Here is a 23475-nt window from a genome sequence, read left to right on the forward strand (position 1 = left end):
AATTTTCCGCAGTAATTTACTATAGCTAATTGAATTCCCCCCCCTAAATGTTTTTGCCCAAAAATAGAACATTTTTCAGGTGAAAACAAAATTGTGATTAAATTGGGCAAAAAAAAAAAAAATGTCGAAAAAGTTAACAAAAAAAAAATCAAAAATCAATTTTTACACCTGAAAACATTTCTAGCTAAATTAATTTGCCCCTATGTCCACGATAAAGGGACATGTTTGGACAGGTTTGGTCACTTCATCACATTTCCTGTCAATGAGACTCTTTTTAGATGTCTCTGATTACTCCTTACATGGGGAATGTTGCTTCCATCCTTTTACCCAATGGACATCTTCACTGTTACCTATATAGACGCTTAAGGGGCAATGTATCAAATCTTCTAAAGCGTGGAGAAATAAAAAAAATTCTCATAGCAACCAATCATTTTATAGAATGCACTTGATAAATGCTAGTTAGAATGTGATTGGTTTCTATGGACAACTTCTCCACTCTTTACAATGTTTGACACATTTCCCTGCTAGTCTTTCAATTGACCTTCATCCTACTGCTCCACTATTGATGTGGCTTTTATCAACATGGTCTCATTCCACTGTCTATGTCGACCAGTTTAAAATAATAAAAAATGTGTATTGTCATATTTCGGCTTGCTATGTCTTGTACCTATGTACTGAGGTGGAGACATCTTTAAGGTCCCTTATACCTGTGCCAATAGAAATGCAGCTCAAATGAGGATCAGTGAATCCTATGAAAACTATTAGCTGTTAATAAATAACTTGTATGGCCCAAGGAAGCAGCATTTGCTATTTTCTTAGTCAAGGCTATAAGATTATGTGTAGATGTTTATGGAAAAAGGCATTTGCAGGGCCAGATTAGCAGTGGGGTGGATGGGACTACAGCTTCCAGCTCTACAGAATCAGGCCCATCTTCATGGCATCATGATGATGAACAGCTGGCCACACAGGTAGCCATATATCATCAAGTATTCAAATTGAAATGATATTATTCTCACAAAATGACATTGTTGTACTTTTAAATATCAAGGAGGACATTGGGACTGATAGTGTAGGGGGTGTACATGACATTTCACTGGCCAAACCTACACAGCACTGGCCACACCTCCTCCTCTTCTCACAATAGGCACTTGCTCATTTTTAGCCCTGAGTGGAACAAAGGCTATGTAGGCAATTAAAAAAAACTATAACTTGTCTTGCTGCAAAAGTGAATGACTGAAGTGATAATTTTATAGTGGATGGCACTTTTGTAAGGGATGAGGATAGAGTAATCTAACATGCTGATTCAGAAACAAATTTAAATACACACATTTATTATTTAAATAAATATCCTAGTAGCTCTGTCTAATGTCCTCTAAAACAAACTTATATAATTAATATAAATGAACCGTGACTGAGTGCACATCTGAAAAGCCTCTAGACAATCCTGAAAAGAGTGGATATGACAACTAGGATAGTCATTATTCCTTACCACACTTGGATTGCTCCTTACACTGTACTACAAAATATATTTCTCATCAATATGTTTCCAATTGAAAAGATAAGCATCCATTTAAGTCAAAGTGCAATACTGTTAAAACAAAAAATAGTACAAGCAAAAATTAAACCGCTATCTGGGCTACATGTGATTTGAAATATATAAGTGACATTTTTGTTTTATGAATCACTGTATAATTACTTTACAAAAGACATCTGCAGATGATATTAAGCCGGTGATCGGCAATAAATCACTGTAGTCTTAGATTTTAAACCTTAAGAGTTTGTAATTTTATGAAACGCTGGTCATGTCACGCTTTCTCAAAGCATTAATCATAACTGTACGTCTTGTCCATTAATACCTACCAGGTGAAGAAATGTTATGAAACAACTGTCTCCTGTCAACTGAGCTTAATACTAGCAGGTGGGTGATTACTGTCTCTAAAATATTTAATACATGCAATTAAAAACCAATGTAACTATAATACATGAACATAAATTCAACCTATATGAGCAAAATCTGGAAATATTGTGTCAACGCATTAGCTATATTTCTTAATAACCCATTTAAAATGTGGTATTAATTAGTATTACTGAATTTACAAATTCACTGAATAATAAATGATGAATGTGACTTATTCATTTAGGCACCCCCTAGTCTTAATGTCTGCCCTGAGGATTGGAGATGTTTTAAGAAAAACTATTTTATATGGCTTTGTTTTTTAAGGTTAGTGTTGAATAAGTTACAAGCCACATTGTAATTGTGCGTGTGTAATTTGTTTACATTATAATAGAGTGGGAGAAGCTTAATAAAACCCCTTTTCCACTACTGATGCGGGTCGCATCCGGGAGCCTGACACAGGAGCTACTTGGCTGCGACCCGCATCACAGTTTGAATGCAGTGGGAAAGAGTAACTTTATCCAAAGTGCGGCAAGTGAGGCGAGCCCACGAGGGTATATGTTTCCACTAATTTGGCTCTGATATGATGAAACTTGTGTCAACCTTTTTTGTGTCAACCATTTTCTTGTTGACCTTTTCTACTGTCTACCTTTTCCATGTTTATCTTTTGACCATGTCAACCTTTTGCATGTTGACAATTTGAGGTCAACCTGTTTTACCGTAGATCTATTGAACCACACCCCTTTTTATCTTGACAGGCCCAAACAGCTGCCTGCTACTGCACCTCCATGTTACTAAGTTTCTAGTAGTATGGTGCTGCAGCTCAGCTATTATGTCACAGCCTAACGCCACACTCCCAAGAACATCCTATTCCTGTTCTACATTACATAAAATTCTGGGCAGGCAGAAACCAGGATTTTAAAGGCAGTTTTGTGGCTTCTCATACAACATTCACTTTTCTAATAACTGCCAGGAAACAACAAATATAGAGGCATATTCAATTCAAAGGGGCTGCAAGGAAAAGTTTGCATTTAATGTACCCACTCGGGCTCACCGGCATGGAAACTGAATAGTCATTGAATAGCGCTGAGGGTTAAACCCGTGGCTTTACCTGTGCTGTAAACATCACGGCTAAGTGAATCTGTCCTACAGTGATGCAGAGAAGCTGATAATAAAGGTTCAATTTTTAATTTGATCCCTTTTGAAAATAGACATTGGGGTCGATTCAATTCGGCAACTTATGAATAGCGCCGGGAATTAGCTCCCGATGCTATTCAATTCAGCTGCTAGTTACCCGCAATTGTCGGGAATTCTTCTCTCATCCCCGGGGGATGAGAGAAGAAACCCGACAAAAGTGCTGCCTCACGGCCAGCGCGAGGCTGATTCTGTCGGGAATCAGCCTCGCGCCGGGGAGTTAAGTCGGAGAATGCCCGTTCTCCCGACAATTCAACCTGTTTAGTCGGCGAGAACGGGCCATCGCCGACTTAACTGGAGCTGAATTGAATAGCGTCGGGAGCTAATTCCTGGCGCTATTCATAAGTTGCCGAATTGAATCGACCCCATTGAGATTCAATGTCAGCCAATAATGTTACTTATAGACAAAGCTATCTTAACAACAGGGCAGCCAGGAGTACCAACACACTGGGAGGACCCCACACATAGCTACATCACCAGTGTTGTGGTAGCACTGTGACATACAGTATGTGAACTAGCAGGGGTGCTTTAAGATAGGTGGAGGCCCATGTGCTGCCTCCTCCATTTGGGCCCGCTCCTCTCTGCTGGCAGTGCTGGAGAGTCTGAGCACTAAAGGGATCAGACTCTACTGCACATGCACAGATCACCAGGAAAATGGCGTGGCGACAATTTTCCTAGTGAGTTCTCTACTGCGCATGCGCAGGACACTGTGAAAATGGCCGCAGCGCCATTTTCATGGTGATTCTAGGGCGCTGCTGACGTCGGCACGGGACTCCGGAGGGGTAAGTATTTAAAAAAAAAGATGCAGCATGTGCATTTTGTATGTTTCACCATATCAGAGCCAAATTAGTGGAAACGTACAGTATACCCTCACGGGCTTGCTTCGCTCGCTGCACTTAAGGTTACTTTTCCCAATCGTAGTCTAATCTGGACTCAGGAGCCCATGTTCACCGCACACACTGCACCCATTATAGATACTCCAGTGTGAACTAGGGTTTCTATGTGGCGTAATGTGAATTGGGCCAATACAGTGTGTTTAACACATGTATGGTGCTGGAAGTATATACACATTATACTTTTTTAATAACTTTATTGACAATTTTATTGGTCTGTACCCCCAAGTTCGTTGCTCCGATGCTCCGACAAACCTTAAATCAGCCCTGCCTGTAGATCTAAGACTGTTTTGATATCATTTATTTATTAAGCTATTTATATAGAGCACACATTGAGCAGCGCTTTACAGAGAATATATAGTCATTCACATCAGTTCCTGCCCCTATGGCGCGTACAATCTACATTCTTTACCACATGTACACACATATACACTAACTAGGGTAAATTTATTTTGTCAGAAGCCAATTAAACTATCTGTATGTTTTTGAATTGCCTCAGGAAAATGAGTGCCCAGAAAAAAAAACATGCAAACATGGGTAGAACATACAGACTCAACACAAATAGGCTTGGTGGTAATAGACCCCAAGACATCAGTGCTGTCAGGCAGCAAGCTAATCATTGTGTAACTGTGCTACTATTTGAGATCAGTATACAAACCATTCTTTAATTAAAAAAAACTGTACTTTTAATTCAATCTGCTCCACAAAATCGATTTGATTTTTTTTATTCGTGATTTTTGACTATACTCCCCCAAACTGCATTTAAAACTTATTTAGTCATTTATTTATAAGTAAAACATTGATTTACACATACATACTATGTATAAATCTTCTGTTTTATTCATCAAACTACATTTTTTCAGTTTTTTATTTTTTTATTTTATTATGTATGAGTTGAGAATTAACGTAAAATATACAAAATGTACACTTCTATGTTTGCCATCTAGGAGGGAATAGCAAAAACATTATTAGCTATTAAATAGAAACAGTATTGCTGTTTTTTTTTTTTTCAAATCTGAAATGATTGAAGGATTTCCATTTAAATGCAAATGTGATTTTAAAAAATAGTCACTATTTAGTGTACTGAAAAGAGAAGGGGAGAAAAAAACAAACATAAAAAGGGGGAGGGATAAAAGTGTTTTCAGGTAAGAACATTGTGGTTTATTTAGTTTAATATTGAAGGCAATAACCACAATCTATTTTCTTTTGATCAGTCCACAGCGGTTTATGAATCAGAGGAATGCCTGTATTTATGTAGCACTATGCAGGTCTAGTGAAGTCTATATTTCTCAGAATAGTTGGTTAACCTTTTTACCCTTTTCTTTTTACAGCAACAACAAACACATAGATATCAAATAATATCTCTCTTGAAAAAAAAATAAAGAACACTGGATTATTCAACCCAAATGCTGTCAAGAATTTAAAGGCAAGTATTATGATTCAATGATATGATAGGAATCTTCGAATTGTACAATTTCTTTTTGTATTTTTTATTTAGTCTACTTATTTTTTTTTGTACGTGTGGAATCTCTGACATTATTCGGGTGCAGCACAATACAGAACATAAAATAACACATTTTTTTACTGTTTCTATTAAATACAGTGCTTCTCGGTATCATTAAAATGAGTGAAATATAGTGCGCATTATGTCGGAAACAGTCTTCGAAGAAATGGAAATGACTGCATTCTATTGATTCAAGCATGGGATCGTTAGACATAAGTCATCAGGAATGACACTTTCCAATACATAAAATGTGACATCTGGTCTTACAAATGCACTATCCTAGCTGTAAATCATCATACAGGGAAACAGTTCAATGTCATTTCAGCCAGTGTAAGCTATGGTTTACAACTGAGAGATAAAAATAGTCATACTATTACCATGACACCTAAACCACTTTTCTACTGCAGTATTCTATGTTCTAATTTATCATTCGTGGACATACAATCAATTCTAAACAACTACTGCAGTTTCCTAATCAAATAAGCAGTCATTTTACCAAATCCCTCCCCCCTTCTTTATTTTACAACAGTTTTCACAGCTCTTATTGACACAGCTTCTCACATACAGGGGCCACAAGAAAGCCCTAATTTACCACGCTACTAGAATGCTAATAAAGAAATAATATCAGCATAATGATTTGTATTTAATGAGAGTGAAAAGCTTGGAAGACATATGTAATTTATCATAAGCTGCATGTGGACTGAAGAATGTGTGAGGTGGGCTTCTGTTCTTTATTACATGCAGTGTTTGTTCTACAAAAAAAATGTAAGATCTATACATACCTTTGATTACGAAGGACATCTGTGAATCAGAATGCTGGTGTACGCTTTGAATATAGTATGAGATTATGTCTCCTCTTTGATATTTTAATTAGTTAAGCCTATATTAATTTTTAATGAAGTGTCCAAAAAGAATTTTAAATGGTATTCAATGATTAATTTCATATTTATTAAAGGAGTGAACAGTTTACAAATAACATACTGTAATTGCCTACTAAACTAATAGTGCAGCACATTCCTTCAATTTTATTATTAGGTTATGTTGATGAAAGAAAGAAAGAAAAATTATAATTTAATATAGTTTGTATTTAAAGCAACATTGATGCCTACAGATCTTTACAAAGTTAGAAGGTGTAGCAAAGATAATATAAAAGGATTATATGCATATAACATATATCAAATAAACAATATAACATATTATATATATGTCATACTTTCAATTAAATCTGTTTACATTGTTCATCAAAATGTTCCTATGAAGTTTATATTTTCTTTTATGTATCCCAATCCCTTATATGTAGTTAATCATTTATAATAAATGTACATTTTCATTGTTCAGTAAAAAGCTGACTAATCTTTTATCAAAGGGTCTTTTATGAATCTGCCTTGATGCTAAATGTCTACTGTCCCTTAATGCATCCACATAAAATTATTAACTACTACTACTACTACTACTACTACTACTACTACTACTACTATTACTACTACTTTCCACCACTGACAATACCCCTTATGGGGTACTATCACCAGCACTCCACCTCAAGGGCTGCTATTACCAACAATCCATACCAGTGCCAGTGGTTCTCTAACCTGGGGTGCCTCTAGACACTTACAGAGGTGCCTTGGGTTGGTGGTCCAGGACCAAAATAAATTATTTATTGTCAAAGTGATACTTGTGCACCATAACGCTACCCTTTTTTGTCTTTTCCTAACACATTTGTCTAACAGGTAGCAGGTAGCACCCCCCCGTGTATATCCAGATTTTCACTTGGGTTAATATTTTGGAGGTAATTGTCGGGATTGAACCTGTGCGGGAACATCCATGGTTTTTGTTCTATTTAAAGTGATAGGCAAAACCAGTGCTGGTGGCTGACAAACTTAACATGAGCAGACAATTAGAACCTATGTCCATAGCCACATAACTGAACCTACGGATGACATATAAGCACAATTTACTTAATTTAATATTTGTTTGGAATTTATCAATAAGAAACTTCTGGACTAGGGGTGCCTTGAAAACGTGCTGATACCCTAGGGCGCCATGATTCAAGAGAGTTTGGGAACCATAGAACAAATGAGAGAACAAAAAAATATATTAAAAATATAGTGCATTCATGCATATATCATATTTATTTAAAATTACTTTAATTGACATATATTAAAATTATTTGTTTTTGCAGGATTCTATCAAGTAACTTACAGTGAAGTAAAATGAAAGAAATGGAGACTATGGACTATATTTGCAAAGTGGTGGCTATTGTAAGCTGCCATTCTCAATGGACTGGAGCTCAAAAGCAAGCCGGGCTTTACACTGAATGTGAGTGATGCTTTCAAATGTTCAAATGTTGAATCATGCCAAGATGCAGAGGCATGTAATGTTGTCACTTCTTAAATATAGCCCAATGTGATAAAGTAAGAAACATCTGATTAAAATGTTGTTTTATATTTTATGTTTCTTTATTGATATAAGGTTATTAATGGTAGTTGTTTTTCCTGTTGTTTAGACTTAATTGGTCTCTGTTAATGATACAAATGATGTTTCTTAAGATCACATTTCTATTCACAGGCAGTTTCACAATCTCTATGGTGATTTCATATCTACACATCAATTTCTTTAATTTGTTATTTTTTAATTACTTCAGAAACAGTTTTACAATTTCTTTGGTTATTTAAATATATTTCATTTATTTTTCTATTTTTTTAAAATAAAAAAATAAATAAAACACTCTTTCTCTGCCACTTCACAATCAAACCACTGCCGTGTGCTCTGTCCAGACTGGAAGTCGTATCACCGTTATTCTCAATGGAAAGATAATCAAAATGGTGCAATGCAGAGTTTGAAAGGTGCTATATAACACTGTATGGGAGGCAATGCTACGTGTTTACTTGCCAGAACTCTTTCATGTATTTCTTTCTATATGTATTAGTTTAAGCAAACTGCCACTCAGATTTTTTCAAACAATGAGCACCAATATAGGTAATCGTAGCCCACGGTTTATAGTGCTGGTAATCTGGGCATTGTATATTGGGGACAGGGACACAATGGCGCATCTACACCTCCCCCCGGGCACCGTGCCACCTATGATGATGCCACGCCCCCAGTTGTGCTGTCCTGACTGAGCTGAAGGCGGCAGCCGTAAAGTCGGTAAGTATGTCAATAATGCATACAGTATGCTTACTATGGTGCATGTGTAATGTGCTAAAATGCAGAACCATTGTCAGTCATTTTATTTTAAAATATTATTACCATAATCTAAACACAGCTCTTTCATTATTCAACTGCAACAAATACAATTTGGATGCTCTCAATATTATTAATGAACTCAAATAGGCAGAGATGAAGAATAAAAGCAAATTAGAATAGTGCTATTCAAGTATTTACATGATAAGGTCTGCATTTAGGTTAGAACTATTTGCTCATGGGCCAAAACAATTAAAAAAAAAACATATATATGTTACACAACATAGTCTCTGTAAATTTTCAGGAATGATAGGGATTATTACATTCAACAGTTAGACCAGCCAACAGTTAGACAGCCTGTACTAGAATACACATGCACAAATACATACAAAAACAATGAAACTTTTAGTCAGGCAGAATTCTTTAAGGGTTAGGGGCCCATTTGTCATCACTAATGGGCCTGTTACACAAGCAGAAATGCTACTTTCTGCATGTTTTATGTAATGGGGCTATTTATTATTAGGGCAGATAGGGCAACATAATATTTGGCAAACTTCAAAAAAACGGAAAGTTTTTCAAATTAAGTTTTTTCAGTGCCTAGGGGCAGAAGCAGCTTCTGCTGATTAAAATGATATGCAGCATGCCTATATTCTGTGTGTGACTGTGGCTGTATCTGCATGTGAAATGCTACATTACAATGTATTCCTGGAAATCACTGTTACGTAGCTTTTCATATGCAGACACAGCCGCACACAGAACATAGGCATGACACATATTTTAATCAGCAGAAGTTGCTTGTGCATCCTAGTCACATAGCAATGCAAATAAGACACATATGCGGCAAAAAATGGTGCCTGACGTTAGCAGAGCTGGCATAGAGCTTAGTGTTCATTCTAGGAGTGAAAAGGGGCAGGGCGCCGGACTCCGGGGGCACATGTGCGCGCCGCGCGCGTCCGAAATGGGGGCACGGTCACGCAAATTAGGGGGAGTGGCCACGCCTACGTAATTTTAGGGGCGCGGTGCGGCCCTCAGACGCTACTATAGAGAGCATCTGTGGCCGGCGACGTCACTGCTGGGGACGTGCCCAGCACCTCCGTCGGTGCTGGGCTTCCCCCAGCCCTCTCCCAATGCGTGAATGGATGCCGCGCGCATGCGCACGGCATCTATACATGCCGGGAGGGCAGGAAGCGGGCGGCTGTTCTAGCAGGGCGCCGCAAAAGGGGCATGGTGGTTTTTGCCTGCTAAAAAACGGGCAGGGCGCGGCGCCCTGCTAAAACAGCCTAGAGTGAACACTAGAGCTGCCAGTTGACTCACATGAGGCATCTCCTGCTGTATGGCGTTTTGATGCAAGATGTATGAGGACACATCTGTATCCAAGCAGAGGCAGAGGTCACAGTGTTAGAGGCCGTGAGAGTGCTGTGTACAGGTGGGTTGGTTGTGCAATAGTGTTTGGCATATGTGTAAGTAAGGGGCATTATGTGTGTCATGTGTATAAATGCATTAATAATGTGCAGCATATGTGTAAGGGGCACTATGTGTGTCATTATGTGTATAAGGGCAGGCGCATTATGTTTAGAAGGACATTAATAAAGTGTGTCATATGTGTAAGGGACATTATGTGTATACAGGCATTAATAAATGTTGGAATAATGTGTAAGGTGCATTATGTTTATAAGGACATTAATAATGTGTGACAAGTGTAAGGGGCATTATTGTGTTCTATGTGTATAAAGGCATTACTAATGTGTGGCATTATGTGTATAACAGTGTTTTACTGTGTGGCGTACCATATAGAAAGGGCACTACTGTGTGGTCTAATGTGAATAAAGAGCAAAATGGTGTGGTGTAATGTGAATAAAGAGCAATTCAGTGTGATTGAATGTGAATAAGGGGCACTACTGTGAGGAGTACACTATATAAGGTAAAGTCGTACTACTGTGTGATGTAATGTGAATAAAGCACACTATCACATGATATATAGTGAATAAAGTTGCACTACTGTGTGGCGTAATTTGAATTAGGGGTACTATTGTGTGTCCATGCCCCTTCCCAGCAAGAACACGCCCATTTTTGGGCTGTGCGCAAAATGTGCACACTGTTCTATTTAAAATATAGGTGGTAGGAGCACCAAAATGAGACTCCTATGGGTGAGGGATGATGGTGCCGGAAAAGGGATGCAGGGTCAGAGGCAGAACTAGCGGCGGTGCTAGGGGGCACCAGCCACATCCTTGCCTAGGGCATCATATTGGTTAGGGCCGGCTCTGCCCACATACAATCAATTATTGCCATTATGTCTTAATGAAGTGTTAAAATAATATTAAATTATCAAACCAAATAATATTAAAAAAAAGTTTTTTAAGCATATTCAGTACAAACATGTCAATATGCCAATCAATAGGAAGTTATAGCTCAGAGTAATATAATAGGACAAACTAAATGTCAATGAAATATTGGCAAGAAAGACATAAATATACACGAGCAGTGCATTGTAGCACATATTCGAGCAACAACAGAAAACAGCATTGAAACAGGCCAGTCAAAACAAGAGTTGTCACACTGAGTAAGAAAACAAACAAAACACTATTATAGAGCGGGAAAGGGGTTCACAGGAAAAACAAAATAATAAATATTTGAAATTGATTGAAAAATGCTTTATTGAAAAAACAAAAATGTTTACATTTTTTTTCTCCTTTCATCACCTGAGATGGAGATAGCAGAAGTATGCAGCGGTACAATTTCTTATTAAAGAGGCTTCCCCCTAGAAAATCTTTTCTCTGGCGGTTGCCACACTGACCCTTCCATAGATAGGACTTTTACAAATTTGACACATAGGCCTGCAGACCTGATACAGGTCAGACAACTAGGAGCAAAGAGTGCAATTATTTAAGTTCTCGTGACATGACAGATACTATCACTGTATATAAATTTCACAAATCAACACTGTATTTCTACAAAAGCTGTTATTCACTGTCTATCTGTTTTCTACCATATTCAATATAAAATACTTTTTACTTACACACTTACATAAGGCTATTAACCAAACTACATCAACATACATCTCTTTGATTATCTCAAGATATCTCCTAACCTGACCTTTCTCCTCTGTGTCTCTCATCCAAACTCATTACTCACTCCCACTCTGTGGAATGCCCTACCACGCACAATAAGACTCTCCTCTAGTCTCCAAACCATCAAATGTTCCCTGAAAACTCACCTTTCAGGCAAGTTTATCAAATTTCAGAACAGCCCACATGACCTTCATAATTTTTCCTATATAATTGCTGAGAGACTATATCATACAGCCCACCAAGAACCTTTGCAATCTGGCTGGAACATTATGCAAAATCTTTGTGTATCAGTGCATATTTCCCTTTAGATTGTAAGCTTGTGAGTGGGGCCCTTCTACCTCTATGTCTGTTTAATATTACCTAGTTTTGCTTTTTCATTGTTGTTTAGAATTGTAAAGCGCAAAAGAATATGCTGTGCTATATAAGAAATTATTAATAAATAAATACAATCTACAGGTTTAGATCACAAATAAAATAAACCTTACAGTGTAATATAAACATTACAGTTAGTACATGTATATTATCCAGCTAAGTATTACAATGCTTTTGAAATATATTAGGCTAAATAGTGACTTTATTAGCTTTTTAAGTGCATACTATATCAAGAATTTACAAGATACAACAACCTGGTGTTAGTAATTGCAATAAACTGAAATTAAAATTGTTTTGATATTTAGAATGCAAAACTATCTATCACAGATAACCATTTAAAATTGTTCCTTTACAGTATATTATAAAATTAATATTTACAAGGTGTAATAAAAATCATTACGGAGAAGAGTTACCACTGTTGGTATTGTATATATTAAGCAAGAATAAAAAGTTAAAAGAGTTGGTTAGATATATTGTTTTGGAACAGAAAGTAATAGGCTGCCATGAACAAAATATTACTCTATGCTACAAGGTCACACAATAAAACATTCCTGCCATATCTGGCTCATGAATCGGCTCTTCAGATCATAGTCAGGTATAATGTATTATGCCTCTCTATTGGATATAGTTTTGTATTACTCATTTCCATCATTTGTGGTGTGCACAATTTGAGAACCAAGAATGGATCTCTTAACAGTCATCTGCAAACTCCTATCAATGAATGGATTACTACTGACCTCAATGTATTTACATGGTGATACAATCTCCATAAAAATATTGCATACTCTTAGGTCTCTTTTGGCAAAGGCAGAACAGAACTTCAGATATATTTTTTTTGAAATATGAACATATTTTTCTTTACTGATGATAAATTGATAGATAGATAGATAGATAGATAGATAGATAGATAGATAGATAGATAGACAGATAGATAGATAGACAGACAGACATGTAAAAAGGAAGGGGATGTAAATATCATGCCTGCTTTTTTATCCACATTTACCTTAAATTTATGCAGATTCCATTTAGCACAAGGTAGTAGTTTAATGTGGCACCTGAGTTTAATGAGGAAATTAAAATTGTATCCAATCAAATATACACCAGTGAAATTATCATCACACGTGAGTAGAGTTGAATAGCTTCTAAGAAAAGTTATTTAAAACTAAATTACAGAAAATACATTAACAACAGAAACTTTTGTTTATGAAGGGTCAGTCATTCTAAACTCATCTGAACAAAAAAGGGAAGTTATAAAGTTAATTACAGTCATGTAGTTGCCTAATGGATTCTATGTATGTATAGAAAACTTGTCAATGGATAAAAAGTAATTAAGAAAAATAGAACTAGGTTTAACATGTTAATGGGATAACATAGGGATACTTATGGAGGACTATGCTTTTTAATGGATAACACCAACTTTATATTAGAACACTTAAAAAGTACCCCTCCACACCCCTTGAATTTAAATTACACTTGTCTTTGTTCTAGAACCTCTAACCTGTGCTGTTGCGGTTCATGATTACAATGGGACTCCACAATGAAGGGGGAATACTCATGAGGAGATGCTTATCTGAGTTACAGCGGTCCATCACCTGAGACTATAACCTGTGTTGGTGGTGTCCATAACTAGATTGAATCACCGCAATGTAGGACCTGATATCTGGGGAGATGGCAAACAGACAGCAAGTAAGCTCTATGTCGTTCTTTGGATTTATGATATTCAAGTTCCCAGTGCCGATATTCAGTGCACAGGGATAACTGTGTTAGTGGCCTGAAGTTACATAATGATATGAGCTGGAAGTAAGACCAACTCATATCATAGTAAGACTACATGTGGAGGTCCATTATTATGGGTCTGATAAATTCCTGGAGCCCTGATATGCAGAGGGAAGGATTCCAGCAGAGAGTTATTTCTAATTGAGATACGCCAAGGTGGAATGATCCAGGTGTGGTATATTATTTATACATTAAAATAATAGGCAATCATAGTATAGACATCATACTGTTGAAAAGGTAGATTATGTAGACAACCATAATGTTGACATGTACATAATGTATACATGGACATAATGTAGGCGATTAATAGTCTAAAATGTCAATATAATCAAAATGTTGACAATAAAAATATAGACATGGTCAAAATGTCAACATATAAAAGACAGACATGGTCATTATGTCGACATTTAAAGTATGCACGTGTCTTTATTATGAATGTCCACATTTTGACTGTGACTATATTTTAAAAATGGTCAAAATGTTGACAGTCAAAATTATTTTTAATGCAAGTTAAACTACTGTAAGTGGAGTTTCCTATATTTTGAATATCAACATTTTGATCATGTCATTTGAAAATATGGCTATTACATTTTCGTTGCACAATAACAACATATGTATTTTTTGTGACTTAAAAAAAATACTGTGACTTTCATTATTATTGGAAATGTGTGTATACACAATGAGTGACATTTATAGACATATATTGGGTTAATATCAAGTTAGTATTGAAGTTAGTAGGTGTCAGTAAGAACCATGTCCGCATATTGGGGGTCATTCTGACCCGAACGCACGCTGCAGTTTATCGCAACGGTGCGATCGGGTCAGAAATGCGCATGCTCCGGCGCCGCAGTGCGCCAGCTCCGCAGTGTGCCGGCACAAGCCAGACGGCCAAAGACCGTCGCTGCAGTACGATCGCCTCTGCCTGATTGACAGGCAGAGACGGTCGCTGGGTGGGGGGGATGAAATAGCGGCATTTGGCTGCCATTTCGTGAGCGCGGTCCGGTCAATGCAGGCATGGCCGGACAGTGCGGGGGGGGGGGGGGGCCGCAGCGGCTGCGTGACATCATGTGCAGTCGCTGCGGGCCGGGGAGCAACAAGTAACTCCCGGACAGCACGCTAAAGCTGCGCTGGCCGGGAGCTACTCCTAAAGTGCAAAAGCATCGCCGCTGTGTGATGCTTTTGCACTTCTGTGGGGGGAGCAGCACTGACATGCGGGACGGGATAGCCCTGTGCTGGGCGTCCCCCCGCATGTCTATGGACATGATCGTAGCCCTGAAATTTTTTGCAGGGCTACGATCAAATTGGAATGACCCCCCATTGTATCTAGATGCCTATATTTTGAATGTTGATAGTTTGACAGGGTCAAAATGTCAGCATTCAAAACATAGGAAACTGCACATACAGTAGTTTAACATATAGTCAAAATATAGGCATGTTAATATTTTCAGTCAACATTTTTGCCATACTGTATCAAAATATAGAAATGGTCAAAATGTGCACTTTCATTATATAGATATGTCTATATTATGAATGTCGATATTTTGGCCCAATCTGAATGTAGATAATCAAAATGTTGACATTCAAAATATTATCAGGTCTCTATTTCGACTGTTGACATTTTGATAATGGGGTAATTCTGATCTGATCGCAGCAGCAAATTTGTTAGCTAATGGGCAAAACCATGTGCACTACAGGTGGGGAAGATATAACATATGCAGGGAGAGTTAGATTTGGGTGGGTTATATTGTTTCTGCGCATGGTTAATACTGGCTGCTTTATTTTTACACTGCAATTTAGATTTCAGTTTGAACTAGTGATGAGCGGGTTCGGTTTTACTCGGTTTTACTCGGTTCTCAAAACAGAACCTTATGGGCTATCGAAAACACGTGACATCCGTGAGCCAATAAGATGCCGTTTTGAGAACCGAGTAAAACCGAGTAAAACCGAACCCGCTCATCACTAGTTTGAACACATCCCACCCAAATCTAACTCTCTCTGCATAAGTTATATCTGCATCCCTGCAGTGCACATGGTTTTGCCCATTAGCTAACAAATTTGCTGCTGCAATCAGATCTGAATTAGGCCCTATGTCCAGGCTGACCTACCTAAAGCATGGCCCATTTAAGGGTTTATATACTAAGCACTGGATTCTAAAACCCTGCACCGCCGACTGTGTTTTTGTCTGAAATGTAAAAGGGCAATACTTTTACTAGCTACGATTCACTAGCAAAATCATTGCCCTTTTAAATTTCAGGCATAAATACAGTTGGAAGCGCTGGTTTTAAAACTTAACATTTAGTAAACAAACCCCTTAAGACTTTCCTTTAGGTTCCAAATCAGTAAGGAACTCAAAAAAAAAAAGTTGATGCATCCACCTATTTACCACCTACAGTAATCATTTGAGGAAGATATATTTCTGAAACACTTTAGATAATTAGATGAAACAATGGAAAGTGTTTTGACTGAGTACACACAGCCAATCAATATACTGTAATTTACAAATCCCTTATACATAAAGTGAATATATAGAACACAATCATGTGGCAGCCCCTCTTTGGCCCTTGTGAAATTAATGATTTTATTAATACCCCAATAAACTAAATCAAAAAGTTATATCTGTTATCAGACTTTGATGTACATCCCTTCATGAGTGTTTACAAAGCTTTCAAGCAAAAACCGACAGCAGGTAGGAGACAACAGTTATTGGGCTATCTGCTTGGGGGGACTACCTACCATATGAAATCCCCATGCATATATGTGTAATTTTCCACCAATGAACATTACATGCTGTCACATTAAAAAAAAAATTGATGAATCTTACAAATGTCTAATTATGCACCTGGATACAAGCATTACAAATTAAGGGGCTGATATATAAAACTATAAGTGAAGTGGGCCACTGTAGAAGTTCCCTTAAGTAACTAATCAGCTTTGTGGTAGCATTTATCAAGTACCTTCTATAAAATTATATTGATAAGCTGAATGGTTGCTATGGGCAACTTCCCCACTGGTCCACTTTTCCACACTTATCACTGTTTAACACATCTTCCCGTAAGTTCTTTGTTAACTGCCACACACAATGTCTTTGTTGCAAATGTACTAAGCCTTGTAGAGTGGAGAGAGATAAAGTACCAACCAATCAGCTCCTGTCATTTTTTAAAACACAGTCTGTATCATGGCAGTTTGGAGCTGATTGGCTAGTACTCCGTCCACTTTATCACTCTCTAAAGGCTTTGTACATCTCCCCCTATGCCATCACATGACCTTGCTCCTTCATGTATATGGATCAAACAATTCTTGAACATAGAAATTTAAAATTAATAGTCAACCATATTGAAAGTGAGTATAGATTAATTCCATGTAAATCTCAGCTAAACTTCTTAAACACATTAGTTTTCCACTTTTAACATTGCAGATTTCCATAACCCGAGTACAGATGGTATGGTGAAAATTGTTATTCAATGGTGGAAAAACAATTAAATCAACAGATTAGCTCTAGCATTTTTTTTCATTGGTTTGATTTAGTAACATTATCACAATTTAGAATTTAATTAATTTAAATGAATAAAAAAAATTATATATGTAACGTTTATGGATACATTTTTAGGTATTTTACAGTAAATGAAAAATCAATGCAGAAGGCATACTTCCCATTCCTTTTGTATAAATACCAATCATTTGTGTTGAAATTTACACTAGAAATTTACAATTTATTACTTTTTATGATTTACTTCTTATTTTGTTATTTAACCACTTGTCTGACGTGGTCATAGCCAAGCCATCCGATGAGACCATGTCAGAAATGACTACTGGCAGCTGCTGTAAGACAAATCTCCGACAGCCACCGGGGTCATCACACTTGGCCAGCATCTCCAGGCTGGGAAGGCAGGAAGACAATCTTCCTGCGATCAAAGCTCAGAGCAGCTGCGGGAGGCCCTCCTCAGTCTTAAATAGTAGTCAGCCCAAAATTTGGTTTCCAGGTAGAGTGGGTTATATATATATATATATATATATATATATATATTGTTTCTTGAGAATGAAGTAAAGACTCTTCCTAATTTTTCTCATTGTTCTAGTTAAGCTATCTGTAAAGCTTTTGACTTTCTTAAAAAATTCAGTGGGTGAGGCACTGACTCAAAGAGTTGCCATGTAAATATAATTTCCCAGATATATATTCCCATTTTGGTTTAACTTACTTCAGTATAGCTTGGAATTTTTTTTTAACTATGTCAGTGAGTGTTGTATAGCTTGGAATTTTTTAAAACTACAGTATGTCACTGAGTATTGTGCATTCATTTATATTTTGCTGTCATGTACTACCAGAATCAGCTTATTCCATAGCAGTGAACATTATGAGGCCAAAATATCTAATGAAAAGGAAAATGTGATTCTATAGAATTAACAAATAAAAACCAAAGTATTGACACAATAGTGTCTTCTTAATCCTCTTTCCTAGTTCTCTACTCTTAGAACCATCCCTGACACTTCTGTTCCTTTGTTCCCTTGTCTCCTATCACCCACTAGCATCTCTGATCCTGTCTGTGTAGCCACTTGCTTTGCATAGATTAATTTAGTGCTGCTTTACTTATTACTCCTTTCTCAATGTAAGTTATTACTAGTCATAGTAAATCGCACTACCCCACCCATCACTGCCTCCATACTTTCTACCCTGCCTTTGTATTTTGTGCTAATTCTAATCTTATTTTATCTAATGTACTGCATTGATGTATAATTGTGCTGCTTAAAATCTGAGCAATGATACTAAAGGGGGGTACTCACGGAGCGATATTCTAAGCAATCTGACTAGATTGCTTAGAATATCAGCATGATCGCTCCGTGTGTATCCCCCTCAGCGATAGTTCTGATTAAAGTAGCAATCCAATTAAACAAATGTGTTTTTTTTACCATAAATCAATGAGGAAGGCTAAAAGAATCAGTTTGGTTAACACTTTTTTCCCCTTGATTTATTTCTTCACACAGTATGAAGGATAAATAGTATCTGCAATGACATGCGGAGAGCTATGAGTTTGTCTATGACTGGCAGCCATAGTTGTTTTCCACCAGAGAGTTTTTGAAAAGGAGATAATGATTTGTAGAAGAATTAGAATTACCACCAGAAGAATGCTTAAAAGTGTAATTAACTTGCTAATTAAAGAAAGAAAAAAAAAACTTCAATGTGCCCCTTGAATGAAGTAAAGATTTTTGTTATTATCTCTTTTGCTAAGTTTGTCCTTAAGTTGAGGAATCACTAAACAAGTGTTTTATGTTTTAAGGAAACAAATAAATAACATGGATTCTGAGATACTTTTAAAAACTTTAAATAAACAAGAATAATGTATCGTAAAATAATTTTGCATATTGAAATATACATTTAAGTAAGTAGATCTCTGAAACAACGCATTTTTGCTTTAACTGTACATTACATGTTATATGATAAAAGCTTATTAAAATTACCAATTTTAAATAATTTTCTTAAGGGAAGGAGTCACTGAATAACATAGAGGAGGCTTAATGATGTGTATGGCATATGTAAAAGTCCAAAAGAAAAAAACTTTATAGGAGAGAGGGACAAAGAGGACCAGGCACAAATAAATAAAAATATAAAAATAAAAGGGGAAAAAATGAAGACTCAAATTAACCATTTGAGAATTTCTCTCTTGAAATAGATCTTAACATAACTAAACTATATAATAAAAGACTAACACTTCTCCTCACCTCTTTGGTAGGGGATTCAAGTGGTTTGAGCACCAGCAGCCACTAGATAGTGTCTGACAGATCAATTCAAGTGTTACTCCACTTGGGCGCGCAGATCCGCCGGCGCTGACATTACTGTTATGTTGTTGCATCATATTGATGGGCTGGTAACCAGTTTATCATAAAAATGAACCACACACTTAGATTTGGTGAAAATATATGTCACGGTTAATTGAAAAGTAATATGATAAAAGGAAATTTGGAAAAAAGTGGCAACAAAATCATTCATCAGTCATATGCACTAACCAGTGGTCATAAGAAATATGCGTTCACTGACAACAATGTGTTTCTACCCAATAAATAAGGAACACAATACATTAAAAAATAAACGAGGACAAAAAAGCGCATGCATTAGTCTCATCACTAGAAACACAAGAAACATGCAAGAACTAGAGTCGCACAAGCTGGAATAGAAAACAGGCACAAAAAAACCCATTTAAATGTCAAAAGCACATAGCAATGAACACAAGATACATGACGTAGCCAGAGCTGTGCTAGTATATATCTAATTGAAAGGTCTTCCTCTTGTGTTGTGTCCTGGCATCACAGTTGTAAAAATTCTGTAACCACCTCCTTAGCCACATACAGATGTAGCCATGCTCATCATGGCTTCGCCTCACCTAGTCACACCCACACCTGGCTGCACCTAGCTGCGTCAATTACCGCGCAATACATTCTCAATGGGGCGTGGGCTAAGAAACATGGTCTAAGACACACAAGCACACTGGGTGAGCACGTGGTCATGAAAAATGAGGCACCTTCACGCTTAGATGTAGCCACAATGCACTTTTTCTTTGGAAAATGGTAGCGGTACTCGTAAAAAAGGAGCCGGCAGTTAAGTAAAGTTACAAGAGTTCTTGTAGCTTCCTTACTCTGGATAAGTGTTCAGATGGTTGTTTTATTCATTTCTAAAACTATATAATTAATTTATTCATGATTTTGGAACTACAGTAGTTATATAAATTAAAGATTTAATTTAAAAAAAAGATGTCAGTTTGAGTACAAACACACACAAAAAAATCACTGTATCCACTGACAATAAAGTTTTTTGGCCAACAACCACCAATGAACCAAACCAAAAATTTCACAGTATAGAGTGAGGTGAGTGAGAAAAACAAGAAGCACACAAATCCTCACTCATAATATACAACACTTGAAATACCTCCCACAAGTAATCCTATTATCTATCACACACCCAAGCCCGCAGTTCACACATAAATTTGCCACCTCTCTCCCACAAATAACAAAAGCCACATACTGTACAAGATTTCAACCCGCATTAAACAATGATCAGATGCCTAATGAAAAATACCATGTGGTTTATCATCCATAGACCTTTTATAAACCTTTCACACCACCTGAAATATCCTGGGTTTTTGCATGGGAGCGCACAAAAACTTGAAATGCTGGCGGTGTAAAAGGGTTCCCTCTCCAAAACCATGGGTCCATTTTCCTGGGAATCCAACCGGCAATCGACCTGGGTAGGAGGTGGTGTAAATGGATAAGCCGGGTCATCCGACATGGAACCCATTTACAACATGGCAGACCTCCCAAAACACAGTGTCAGGCGGGCAGTCGGGAAGCTGGTGGTCATGACACACTCTGTCTATGACCGTGCCGGTTGCCATGCAGCACCCAAGGCTGGGTGCATCACAGCAGCTTCCAGATTGCTGCGCTTGCACCCAGTGTGATGCACTGGAGTCTGCTAGGTTTCCCGGTGCTTAGAGATGACATCATCCCTAAGCACTGGCCCAAAAGACACTGCACACGTGTGCAGTGTAAACTGTGCCGATCCGGGAATATCCTGGATTGTCACTGCAGTGTAAAAGGTGGGAGTTCCGGGTTTGACCCTGCTTGGAACTGTGTTCCAAATCCCGGGTCGGATCCAGGATTTTGGTGTAAAAGGGGTATTAAGAGAGAGAACCAATGACTACCAAGACTTGCACTACCTAGCACTTATAAGCTTGGAATATTATATTTTAATAGAAATAAGCTTTGATGATATACTTTCCAGTTTTGCTAATGTGGTGGAACTGAAAATAAAATGCTGTTGGCATTCTTTTGCATCAAATTGTGCCTGCCTTACACTTACAGTGCATCCGGAAAGTATTCACAGCACTTCACTTTTTCCACATTTTGTTATGTTACAGCCTTATTCCAAAATGGAATAAATTCATTTTTGTCCCTCAAAATTCTACACACAATACCCCATAATGACAACATGATAAAAGTTTTTTGAGATTTTTGCAAATGTATTAAAAATAAAAAATTAAGAAATCACATGTACATAAGTATTCACAGCCTTTGCCATGAAACTCAAAATTGAGCTCAGGTGCATCCTGTTTTCACTGATCATCCTTGAGATGTTCCTACAGCTTAATTGGAGTCCAACTATTGTAAATGTAGTTGATTGGACATGATTTGGAAAGGCACACACCTGTATATATAAGGTTCCACACTTGACAGTGCATGTCTGAGCACAAACCAAGCATGAAGTCAAAGGAACGGTCTGCAGACCTCCGAGACAGGATTGTCTCAAGGCACAAATCTGGGGAAAGGTACAGAAAAATATCTGCTGCTTTGAAGGTAGGTCCCAATGAGCACAGTGGCCTCCATCACCCGTAAATGGAAGAAGTTCAGAACCACCAGGAGTCTTCCTGAGCTGGCCGGCCGTCTTAACTGAGCAATAGAGGGAGAAGGGCCTTAGTCAGGGAGGTGACCAAGAACCCTATGGTCACTCTGTCAGAGCTACAGCATTCCTCTATAGAGAAAGGAGAACCTTTCAGAAGGACAACCATCTCTGCAGCAATACACCAATCAGGCCTGTATGGTAGAGTGGCCAGATGGAAGCCACTCATTAGTAAAAAAAAACACATGGCAGCCCATCTGGAATTTGCAAAAATGCACTCTCAGACCATGAGAAACTAAATTCTCTGGACTGATGAGACAAAGATTGAACACATTGGTGTGAATGCCAGGTGTCATGTTTGGAGGAAACCAGGCACTGCTCATCACCAGGCCAGTACCATCCCTACAGTGCAGCATGGTGGTGGCAGCATAATGCTGCGGGGATGTTTTTCTGTGGCAGGAACTGGGAGACTAGTCAGGATAGAGGGAAAGATGAATGCAGCAATGTACAGAGACATACTGGATGAAAACTTTCTCCAGGGCGCTCTTGACCTCAGACAGAGGCAACGGTTCATCTTTAGCAGGACAACGACCCTAAGCTCACAGCCAAGATATCAAAGGAGTGGCTTCAGGACAACTTTGTGAATGTCGTTGAGTGGCCCAGACTTGAATCTGATTGAACATCTCTGGAGAGATCGGAAAATGTCTGTGTACTGACACTTCCCATCCAACCTGATTGAGCTTGAGAGTAAGCTGGAAAAAGGAATGGGCAAAACTGCCCAAAGATAGGTGTTCCAAGATTGTGGCATCATATTCAAAAAGACTTGAGAACCTGAATTAGAGAATCTATTTAATAGAGCTTCTTTTCATATCTGGGTTTACAAATAAAAAGGATTACCAATAACATAAGCTTGAAACAAGGTTGTTACTGTACTTTAGTAGCCGATTGCACATGCTGCATACATAATAAGCACTCAGGCTCCTATGGGGCATATATATCTGATGCCTGTATCTGAAGTGACAATCATATCAACATAAAATATCATAGTGAACAATAAATAAAACAACTACATACTGTTTCTACAGTTAACCTTTTGCTGTCAGAACGCCAGAGGGCAACAAGTCACAAGCCCCTATAGGCAGCAAATTATTTTATTTTAATTACAGGCTAACAATACACAGGGATGACTTGCACAGAGAATTCAGCTTACT

The 23475-nt window shown here is 37.6% G+C and overlaps 1 protein-coding gene and 2 long non-coding RNA genes across 5 annotated transcripts in view; 2 read left to right on the forward strand and 1 right to left on the reverse strand.

The window, feature by feature from the left end:
- The window catches only part of LOC134928258 (uncharacterized), a 93507-nt gene extending 88105 nt beyond the window's left edge, over positions 1–5402 (forward strand). The window contains exons 2-3 of the long non-coding RNA XR_010177873.1: positions 1864–1918; positions 5313–5402. This is a non-coding gene — a long non-coding RNA (uncharacterized LOC134928258). The remainder of the gene's footprint in view (positions 1–1863; positions 1919–5312) is intronic.
- Positions 1–23475, reverse strand: part of TOX (thymocyte selection associated high mobility group box) — a 367184-nt gene that overhangs the window by 231670 nt on the left and 112039 nt on the right. The gene's annotated exons all lie outside the window — the stretch shown is intronic.
- On the forward strand, positions 7664–19044 carry LOC134929321 (uncharacterized). The gene is made up of 3 exons (XR_010178466.1): positions 7664–7801; positions 13594–13791; positions 18862–19044. It is a non-coding gene; the product is annotated as an uncharacterized LOC134929321 (long non-coding RNA).

This window comes from Pseudophryne corroboree, chromosome 5 (assembly GCF_028390025.1).
Source record: "Pseudophryne corroboree isolate aPseCor3 chromosome 5, aPseCor3.hap2, whole genome shotgun sequence".
Classification (NCBI taxonomy): domain Eukaryota; kingdom Metazoa; phylum Chordata; class Amphibia; order Anura; family Myobatrachidae; genus Pseudophryne; species Pseudophryne corroboree.